Raw genomic sequence first — 11,588 nt, 5'->3', positions numbered from 1 at the left:
CGACATCTGCCCAACCAGGCATTACAATGGGTTGGATACCAGTCCATAGTGGAATTATTGGCAACAACTTAGTTGTTGATGCTGCTCGATCGGCTCACGGTACAACCAAAATTGTCAAGAGAGAGAGAGAAAACTTCATATAACGCAAAAAATGAAAATAATAACGTAGAGCTCCCATGGTTTGGTCCTCAGTCCAGGACTCTTGTGACCTTTGCTGCCCTGCTGGCACGTTCAATCAGCCAAAGCTTGTCTTTCGACTCCAAACTGGATAGCGACGCCTCTCACTGCTCCGGCGTGGCGTTGTGAATTATCGTCACTGCATCTATTTTCTGGCAGGCCCATGTGATATGATAAATGGTCGGTTTCTGTCCACATCAGGGACATGTGTCCATGTATATGGTCTGATGTATCTTGCTGTATAAAGAGAGGCGTGGATAAGAATTCGTTTGTAGCTGCCGCCAAGACATTGACTGCTCCCTGTTTAACAACCTGTGAGGTGGAGGATATCGTCTTCTGGTATCCTCCACCTTGACAACAGCTGACGTAGCAAGGTACCTTCAAGTGATCGCCCGAAACGTAACAAGACTATCATGGTCTAGGCCTGAAGACTGGATGTCAAGCTCGCGCCGCTTTGACCAATTACTTCAACTGCATTTACCATTCGGCCTCCCCCGCTGTGACTCTACACTGCTGTGTCGTCTGTGCATAGGCGTGGTGTTTACAAACGCCTATTACCATCTGATAGGAACGGCAGACTCTCCAACGTGTGAGCAGTGCGGGTGAGTAGAATCGTTTGTGCATATACTTTGACTGCCCTCAGTTTGAGTGTGATCGTGCCATCCTGGCTGCTTCACTCTGCCACTTCGACTCTCGCTCTCTTAGGGAAGCTAACATTATAGGCCCTTGGATGACTTCTTCAATACAAATTAAATCACTGAAGGCACTCCTTAAGTTTTTAAAGGATTCGCGGTTGAGTTCAAGACTTTATGGGTACGCTCTTATAGATCTCTGAGCATGTGTAAGCTGCCTTTCCTTGGCCCTCTTTGTTTCATTTTTCTCACTTTGTTCCTATCCCCACGTGTAGGGTAGCCTACTGGACATCGCCTGATTAACCTCCCTGCCTTTATATTCCATTTTCTCTCCATGTATCTATTGCTAGGGAGTAGAAATGAAACGTGTAAAAATTGAAATTCTTGCCGTTATATTTCCAAACTAGGTTGCTAAGACCGCGCATATTAGCATTATATGAATGTAAATAATCCCTGCAGCACAAGTAGGCTATAAAGTAGCCACCCTGGTAGGTCCTATATGGGCAAACTAGGCCAGCCCCGGTGAGCTGGATATGGGTGCTGCAACAGGGGCCAATATGCGCCTAAAGGGGGCTGCCGCCAAACATCCCTATGGGCCCCATGGAGTCAAATATGCCAAATGTGTACTTCACGCCCATTTTTCCCGATGGTTAAACTTTGGATAGATTTGCGCAGCTGCTCTGGATGAGGTTTATTTTCGTTTCGTCAGCCCTACAAGTTATGAGAAGGGACCGATGCGGGATATACAGCTGCAAGCCCGTCTTGGGTTTGCCCACATTACTCCCATAGGGGTCCGCTGTAGATAATTGATGGGTAGTTTTAGCCCACGTTCTTCTATTGGGTATTTGCGGGAATAATTAAGCAATTGTTTTATACACGTGTCCCCTTTATAAACAGGTACCACATTATGTTTCACAATATTTTCATATGATTGATATAGCCTAAATTACTTAATGTGGTACCTTGTAACGCTAATACTCAGTGGAAAGTTGTAGGCTGTCGAGGACGACAACTTACAAAGGAACAGCTGGCAGTTTGCATGTTCCAGTATTTTAGCTCAGTTCTTATGTTCGCGAGAACCAAAGTATGGGTTATGGCTGCCCAAGATGGTCAATTTACGAGTTTTGTCGATATAGCTCAGGAAACCTCTCCGCGAATTTCTCCGCGTAGTTCGAGTGATATTAGCAGCATTTGGTATTTATTAGTTGTATGACGTATCCATTTAAGCGGTAGTCCCTTTATGTGTGACCTCACAGTGTGGCAATTCTGATTGGTGTCACGCCTTCATATCGCTCTGATTGGCCAGCGCACGGCATTTCGATTTCTGCAACGCTAAACACGAGGTCGCTCACCAGATATTGATACGGAATGTTAGCCTCGCTTGTGTCGTCTTTCTGTGTCCTTTCTTGAGCTACGTTTATTCCCTTGTTTTGGTGAATTTCTCAGTACCTCACTGATTTTTCCACATGAACTGTCTTAATCCTTAAGCATGGGCCTACGAACAAAATAATGGAAGACGCTTGAAGGGTATGGCACAAGCGCTCCAATAACTTTTAGCAGACCTTTCGCATACACCGACGTAAACTTTGCTACCCGCTCAATGAATATTTCTCTGACTATTCACAATCACTGTGTAGACAACTGAGTGAGCATTCAACATAAAACCCGCCCACACCTGTTATCGCATTTAGCATACATGTTTTCAGAAAGGAAACTAGTTGCGATTTAACTCTAGTAAACCCTAGTTGAATTAACATAGCAAGGGCGGAACCTTCTTTTGCCTGCTACATTATTCCCTTATGACGCCCCATCAGTGTAGGTGCTACATTATTGAGAACACTTAAGCTCACTGCTTACGAGTATGACGCGAGATCTTAAGCTACCAGCCCACAATGAGAAGGGTTCAGTGCTGCTGAAGCGAATGTGGAGTTAAAGCATTAGCTGCTGATGACCGAGCATTCTTCTTTTTCTTCTTCTTTTTTCTTCTCCTCCGCGGCTGTTCAAGGTCAAACGTGGCCTTTTTCGGGACACTGCGACCGGCCCAAACCTGGCGCAGTATTGCTATCGCAATAAAAGAAAAATGGTTAGTTTAATTTATTGATATACAAATTTGGTGCTTTCTTTCAGATGCAGAAAGATGAGCAATATCGAAACTACGGAAAAGGAACCTGTTAAGGGGGCAGCTGGTCCACTGTACTGGCAGCAATCCCAACGAAAGGATGGCGAAAATATATTTATGAGATTTTCTTCCCTGGTATCACTTGCAAAGTAAAATTATTCAGCCCGAACACACTACAGCAACTGCTACCCTGCAGCGTTATTACAGTCGTTAAAATATACATATTGAAGTAATTATTACACGAACATGAGTTCTGAGTTCTATGCTGCACCTCAGCGCCTTCACAGCCAGCACAATGAAGTTGACCCAGTCGTGGTCATAGGGATTACTTAGAGATTTATACTTAATTCAGCACACCCAGGTTATGTAGAATATGAGGGGAATTTGAATGAATGGAAGTGGTCGGGATCAGGATAGCTCCACGGCCATTTTCAACATCATGCATCGTATCCCAGTCCAGCTCCCACAGTTCAGTTCAGCTACGTATAATGATTTCAATCCTCTTTGGTATGGCACGCAGGCCTCCAGGAGAGGAGTAACTACCTTATATGGGTACATATTTACATATTACGTTTGCAAGTAAGTCAGCCTTCGACATAAATACTCAATACTTTGAAATGTTTTTCTTTCTTCTTCTAAACAAATGATATCAAATATGTAGTATATATGTATAGAGATATTTTCCTTTGATCATGAAAGCCCTGATGAAGAAATTTATGATATTTTTTGTTTGAAACCTTGACAAAAGGGAAACTGATGTCGCGGATGAAAGGAAACTGTTTGAAAAATCATATATTTCACCGAATCCGCGATGATTATCCTGTAAATTATGCAAGCAGCAGCAGTATATCCACAAAATAAAGAAAAGCATTAGGTCCATCATGGTGGGCATCCAAAGCAGCAAAATTATCTTGAATGTGGTGGGCTCAGCATATATATGCGATAAATCCCAACACTTAACTGTGCAAAACAGCGCAAACTTCACAACGGACAGAGAAGGGCAGACGAGACACAGGCGCTGCCCTTCTCTGTCCGTTGTGAAGTTTGCGCTGTTTTGCTTTGTGATGAACCAAATAGCTCGAGATGTTTTCTTCAACTTAACTGTGAGGTACACTACAAATTCAATCAGGAATGAATCCAGCCGGCATAAAAATTTGCGTGCTTTTCTGGGACCGCTATTCAGTGTTGCAGGTCTTATTAAGGTTTCCAATTTCACTCCTTCAACCGGCCATACTGACGTGTAAACACGGAAATATAAAGCTTTTTTTCTTGCACAAATTATGGCATCTAATCAGACATTGGTATGCCTTACGCAACATGAGAAACTTTAATTATCGAAAATCCCAACGTACAATCACCATGAAGCACCATAAAACCACCATCGTTTTGTGGTGGGTTTATGGTGATTAGAGTGGTAAAATGGTGGCCATGGTCGTTTTATGTTGTCAACGGTGAGGATGCTTTATGGCGGTCATTCTAGACCACCATACTGCACACACCATGAACACCAATAAACAAGGATGCCCACCATTTTCCCCTCTAACCACCATAAAGCTGTCTTGGTGGTGCCCTGGTGGCGATGGTAGCAAAATGGTGTAAATGGTGCGTGACTTTGGTTCGGTGGTGGATGCGAATTGTAGTGGAGTTTCGTTATGGTCGTTATGGTTCGGGACGGAAGAGGCAAGGTGGGTGGTATTGAAGAAAGGCGGCCAACTTGGCTGGCTCATCTCGTGCTTAGCGCACCATGGCAGTGTGGTAAAACGAGGTATATAGATATGTCCGACGTATAGAGTCGATTCTTGAGCGATAAAGTGCACGGGGCTGAAGGTCCGAAATACACGTGCGTTCCACAAATAAACCAGCTATGCTGCTCGTCTTATTTCCACAAGCGAGCGTGCAGGGCTAGATTCGAATGTACATCGGATGCTACACCGGAAGTCGCGATCGTGACGAGGAGCTCCCTGGTTTTTCATGCTTCTTCTGCTTTCCCACAAACTAAGCAGGTTGGTGTCTGCACTGGCCGGTTGTGCGTGGTGGGTGTGCACCCCTGCTTGTACGCAAACGGCAGCGGCAGTGCCTATGATCATCGTCCTGTACAGCGTGCTTGTATAATCGCACGCCGCCCGTATTCTATTAAGGTGGTACTTTGGGCTTGGCAACACATGTCAACAAAAATAGCGCAGAGACAGGACCAGGAACAAGCAAGAACACACGCGAGCGCTAAAGAACACACACGAGCACACGTGTGTGTACTTGCTTGTTCCTTGTCCTGTCCCTGCGCTATTTTTGTTGACGCCCATATTCAACGACCGTTCATCCGCGAGGACAAGAGCTGTTGAGCGAATCTGTATACGGCCGCGGTTAGCCACAAACATGAAATATCCATTTCCAGGTAAACATCGCTCTAAAACTGGGGAAAACTTGAAGCTCCAGCCCACAGCTTTGTTTTCACGCAAAATTTCTTATATAGAGTTTATTACTGCTCAGTTGAGGTGAAAGTAAGCCGAAGAGCCTTCGCTCATGCAGCCATTGCCGCAGGTTTTATGTGTATGCGAATTGCAAGAATTCCACGCAATTTCGCATCCCGCAAGCTGCTACGCTGCAGCACCGCGACAAGGTGGAGCTTATGCGCATTTTGACACAAATCAAGGGGTATGCGCTCGATCGTGCTAGGAAATGATGGCAGTGCCGCGACGAGAAAACTGGGGCATCGCGATGGAAAGAAAAATGTAAACCCAGCTACACGCCTTGCTCATGTACAAAGACATGATATTTGCTTAGGAAGAGCAGTATAGTCAGCCTCTGTTATCAAAATGAATGCAATGCAAATTTTGTCAGAGGTACCTATTACGGCTGGAAAAGCAATTTTCTAGCGCATGTGCAGTAGCAGTTGTATGTAATTAGTTTATTATATATCCAAAAGGAAGGAAAATGTGTTTGCCAGCCCCGGTATCTGCTATCTGATATCTACCGCACCTGAATTGGGGCGGTAGAAACCAAGGTGTAGTGAGGAAGCAGTAGACGAAATCAGAGTTGAGCGATAGGGAGAAAGGACAGAGTATGTAAAAATGAAGATAAATATATATACACTATGGCATAATGTACATATCGGCGAGCCTCCGCAATAGCTCCAAGTGCAGAGGCTCAAAGGTATGTCCAGTAGGGGCGTTTCAACATAGCGGAACAAGCTCCATGCTTGAGCTAGCTGTATATAAATGGAAGTGGCACATAACATTAAATTAGGGAAAATCAACAACGCATGCACTGCCGCTCTCTTTCTCCTTGTGAATGTTATGCTGACCCTCCTCAGAAGTCTCAAAAACAGCACAATTCATACAGAGCCTCTCTGAGAGTACACTTAATTTGAGCACTACATTCCAGCAAAATCCTGTAACACCTTCCATAGGGACATTTTAAATGATTGAACAGCCATACAAAATCTTTTGTACTCATAGGATTTATTTTGGGATTAGCTGCAACGAGATGGCTGTACTCACCTATCTTGCCTGTACTCACCTATGGGGCTGAAACGTTGAGGCTAACCAAGAGAGCTCTACTTAAGTTGAGGACAACCCAGAGGGCTATGGAACGAAAAATGGTAGGCTTAACATTAAGAAATAGAAAGCGTGCAGAGTGGGTCTGAGAAATAACTCAAGTTACTGACATTCTAGTAGAAATTAAGAAGAGGAAATGGACATGGGCAGGACATGTAGTGCGAAGAGAGGATAACCGATGGTCGCTGAGGGTAACAAACTGCATTCCAAGGGAAGGAAAGCGTAGCAGGGGGCGGCAGAAAGTTAGGTGGGCGGATGAGATTAAGAAGTTCGCTGGGGTAAAGTGGATGCAGCTAGCACAGAACCGGGTTAAGTGGAGAAATATGGGAGAGGCCTTCGCGCTGCAGTGGGTATATACAGGCTGATGATGATGATGATGATGATGATGATGATGATGATGATCAGATGGCTGGTGCATGTGCCATATCAGCTGACAAAAAAAAGTAATGAGATAAGCCAGTCCCAAGAAACTGCTTAACGCCCAGTGTACTATCCCAAAAGTAAATAATGATTGAGATATGGAAAATGAAAGCAAAAAAAATCTAAGCCATATGCTGAGTATGTAAACAGTGTCAGCATTTTTCAAAGCACCTTTATGCTGTCTTCAAACAAGGCAAAGACACTGAACTGTGTAGTTCTACTTGCCCGCTCTAAAAGAGGTAGGTATACGAGTATAGGTAAAAAGAAAAATATGTTTCGGGTTTTCAGAACAGAAAGAAACATGGTTGTCAAAAACAAGTATTTCTCAAAGAATCTTAGGCTATTGAAAATATGTAAGCCAGAATCACCTTTGAAATTTTGTTTTCTTCCAGAGTTGGCAACGAGTATTAGAGGTGCAAATATGATTTATTCGGTAAGCATTATGGCAGGCAGCATAAAATGCTGAATGCTATTTTCATGTTCACAAGATCTATATGAAGACATTGAGAAAAACAAATACATTTTCAATCATATAATATTCAGACTACAATAAATGCTGGTGCTCATGATGAGAAGCTTACCGCAGCAATCTATACTTGGGGCACACTTTGTATAGTTTTCGCGGGTTTATAACTATATAAGTTGCTCAATAATTCTGAAACGTGAGTAAAGCAACATCTAATTTTGCTTTGAATGCAATTTAACACAGTTCATATACAAAAATAGAAAGTACTGTTTGTAAGCTATCTCAAAACCATCTGATTACGTATCATTGGTGAAAAGTGGATGCATCATGGCCACAACACTCATGAAAATCATGCCTAAGAAATTCTTGGAGTTACTGAAGAACTCATCTCATAAAAAATTGATTGCAAGAACATCATTTCATTTGCTTGCCCATAGATAAGTGTTTTAAGCAATGTTATCAAAACAAGTATGATGAGCGACCATGTCACAGTTTACTGAACATCAAAAATAAACGCAGCTATCTGAAGGAGATGGAAAAACAAAAGAAGTTGCTTCCGCCTGTAAGTGGGGTCTTCATTCCAGAGCTTCACTGTGACCTAGTGAAACGATGTCAATCAAAGAAAATAGCACAACTAATTTCTGTTCCTTCAATGGTGCTTTATGATGGCTCTCCAAGAGTTACTGAAAGTATAAAATGTCCACAAGAAAAAGACTAACCATGAAGGCAAAATGCATCCTGGAACGGAGGAACCTGAAATATTATCACACTTGTAAAGCTTTCATATTCATCGATGTCATATGCGCTATGCATTATGCTAACAATCAGCCACGTGTGTTCTGGCTCTTTGGATCAGAGCTGTCATCTGAAGCTACTTAGGTAGTGCAAATAATAATAATAAACAACGAAGGACCCTATCCACCCACTGAAACTTGTTAAGATTGCTGGAGCGAAAGACAAATTAGCAACGGAATGTACGGAAAAATATCACATACTGGCAATTACCATCCAATTTTCTGATTGGATAACTAATTTTCTATCAAAATAATAAAGTGAACAATATCCGTAGGCTGGCAAGTGCTATTTCCTGACAAGAAGTCTCACGCTCACGGTTTGGTGATCGGGCGTGAAGATGAGGCGGCACGATGAGGGTGCGATCAGACACAATGGTGAAGATTTGGCCGGGGCCATCCAGGGCAGAAGGTCCGAAAAGCTCAATCGACCATTAGGTTCGCTGCCAAGGCTGGGGAGGCAGCTTCCACCCGCAGTGGGACACAGTAATTTCCTCTGTGCCGACCGTTAGACTGAAGCTCTTGCAGGTCTGCTGTCGTATTTTTGTTACATGCACACAGCTAATAGCCATCAGGCGCTGGCACACACACACGAGCATACACAACATGCAGCACGCCCGCCAGCCGCACCGAACTCCGATGTCTGCCACCGAAAAGGAACGAGACGCCAAGTGCTTAGGCACACCGAGTTGAAAGGGGGAGGGGAAAAAAGCAAACACACACAAAACGGAGAGCTCGCGGCCTACGCGGCCTACGCGAATTAGAGCGTGGCAGCGAGGAGGAGAGATGAAATGCGAGCCCGCGACGCAGGGGCCGCCGCTGTCTGAGAGGGAAGAGGTGAACGTGGGAGAGGAGGAGTCACTGTCTAGCCAGTGAGGCCCTCGATGCAGCAACCGCCAGCTGTCTCTGAGGGTGAGTCACCGTCTAGACAGCGCGGAAGGGGCCATATACTTAACTGCCATCATTTTCTTGATATTTTGAATCGCTCAACTTAACCGACCGTGCTTTTGTGCACCGGACTGCCGCCGCATTTTAAATGAAAATGCGAGTTAGTAGGCGGAAAGAGGAGCATGTAGCCATAACCCAGCGCCCGCCTAGATTGAGGAGCACATGGTATAATAATTATAGTGCAGCAAAATTTGCAGAATATTCGAAATATTAGGAGTCGTAGCTATTTTCTAAATTGGATACAATTAACACTAAGCATGCAGGCCATGCTGAGTGCAGAAAAATTGAAGCTCGACCACATGATTCCAATAGTGAATATTTGCAGAAGGTAGACGAAGGCCATATATTGCTAATATACAGTCACTATGGCGCCTACATAATTAAGGCCCCGATGAGGTTATATAAAGTCCTGTTGACGCCAGGCATATGGCCCTGGTCTGTCCATATAAGTTCATGACGATGCCATATATGCCCTTTATCAGGCCACATAAGGTCGCGAGGATACCATATATGCTCCTGATCAAGCCATATAAGGTCCCGTTACCCGTTCAGATATGGATTATATGTCGCATGATATGGCCAAATCTGAGCCTTATAAGGGCAACATTTTGCACATATTTGACATTATATGGCCCAGATAAAGTCTTATTTGCTGCCTTATATATTTGTATCTGGCAGCATATGTTCCATATCTGGAGCAGATATGGAATTTCCGTAAGGGTTCACAGGGGTGAGTGAAAAAATTTGTGGAAAAGACAGAGCCTGGTGGTTTTACGGCAGGATTCTAAGTTTCCAAGGTTAGCTTTGTCTTTTAGTGATGAAACACTTGTGTGATAAGAATAATCTGATAAGGCAAATCTTACCGCTCTGTTTTGGACGGATTCGAGTGTTTTTGTAAGGTTTGATTGGTGTGGGTCCCAGATCGAGCAAGCATATTCTAGTTTGGGGCGGACTAAGGTTAAATAAGCGGACAGTTTAACGTGAGTGGGAGCAAGTCGTAGTGTTCGCCTAAGATAACCTAGAACATGGTTAGCTTCGTTAGTGATGTTATTTATATGAGATGTCCAGGTAAGATCTTGAGTAAATGAAATTCCCAGGTATTTATATTTAGTTGCATGCAATATTTTGTCACCACATAAAGTACAGTTTACAGTGTGATAGGATGCACGATGATGAAATGAGACTAGAGTGGTTTTCCATTAACCAATTAGTGCACCATGTTTCAACAAGTTTCAAATCACACTGAAGTTTAAATGAGTCCATGCTGTTTGTTATTTTTCTGTAAATGACGCAGTCGTCGGCGAACAAACGAATGGTAGAAGACAAGTTATTAGGAATATCATTAATGTATATTAAAAATAGTAAGGGTCTTAAAACAGTACCTTGCGGTATGCCAGAACTGACTGAGGACAAGGAAGATGCGCGGTTATTGGCCGATACGAACTGTTGGCGATTAGTCAAAAACTTTTTGCAGCCATTCAACAACTAGTGGGTTTGAGATTAGTCGTGAAAGCTTATGAAGTAGTCTTCGGTGGGTAACTTTGTCAAAAGCCTTTTCAAAATCTAAAAACAGCGCATCCACTGGTGTGTTAGTGTGTAAGTTAGAGCTGATGTCGTTAGTGAATAATGCTGGTTGGGTAGAGCAGGATAGGATTTTTAAAAATCCCTGCTGACTGCGATGGAAGAAGTTGACAGACTGCAGGAATTTCATTATGTGTGAGTGAATTACATGCTCTATTAGTTTGGAGGGAACACTGGTTAAAGAAATATGGCGATAATTTTTAGGGGACGAATGTGAGCCTTTTTTTTATGCACTGGAATAATTTTTCCCACTTTCCAGTCATGAGGTATGGTATTGTGTTCGAGTGATTGCTGGAAAATGTGGGAAAGAATGATGGCGACAGTATGTTTAGTATTGTGAAATACTTTAGCGTTGATGCTATCGATTCCGGCTGATGATGACAGTTTTAGAGATTCGATTAGCAATTTTATTCCGTTAGGCTCGAATTGTATGTCTGGCATAGGTGGGTAATCTAAAGTGGATAGTGAGGCATGCAGTCATCGAGTTCATTAGTGAAGTTCGCAGAAAAGACATGATTGAATGATTCGCTCACAAGATTTTGTGATATGGGTGAACCTAGGTTGTCACAAAGTGATAATGAGTTGAGTGGCTTAGGACTTATCGCTTTCCAAAACTGTCTAGGGTTGCGTAAAGGATTTTTTTTGCGTTAGCGGCATGATAAGTAAACTTTTTTCCGCATAATGGTACTGTTGCCATGCGCAGGAACTGTTGGTGCGTTTTGCATAATGGAAGATCCTTTTCTCTTTATTCAGCAGTCGTTTTAATGTTTGGTTGAACCAAGGGGATGACGATCGCATGATGACTGTTTTTGTAGGAATGTATAGGTGGATAATTTCATTTCAATAGTGCGATACGGGAAATTAGCAAGGAAAGAATGACTAAATTCCGTTAGTTTGCTG

The sequence above is a fragment of the Amblyomma maculatum genome, chromosome 11, assembly GCF_055883805.1.
Source record: "Amblyomma maculatum isolate TAMU_Amacu chromosome 11, ASM5588380v1, whole genome shotgun sequence".
Lineage (NCBI taxonomy): Eukaryota > Metazoa > Arthropoda > Arachnida > Ixodida > Ixodidae > Amblyomma > Amblyomma maculatum.
The sequence above is the reverse complement of the archived record's forward strand: the minus strand, read 5'-3'. Positions refer to the sequence as shown.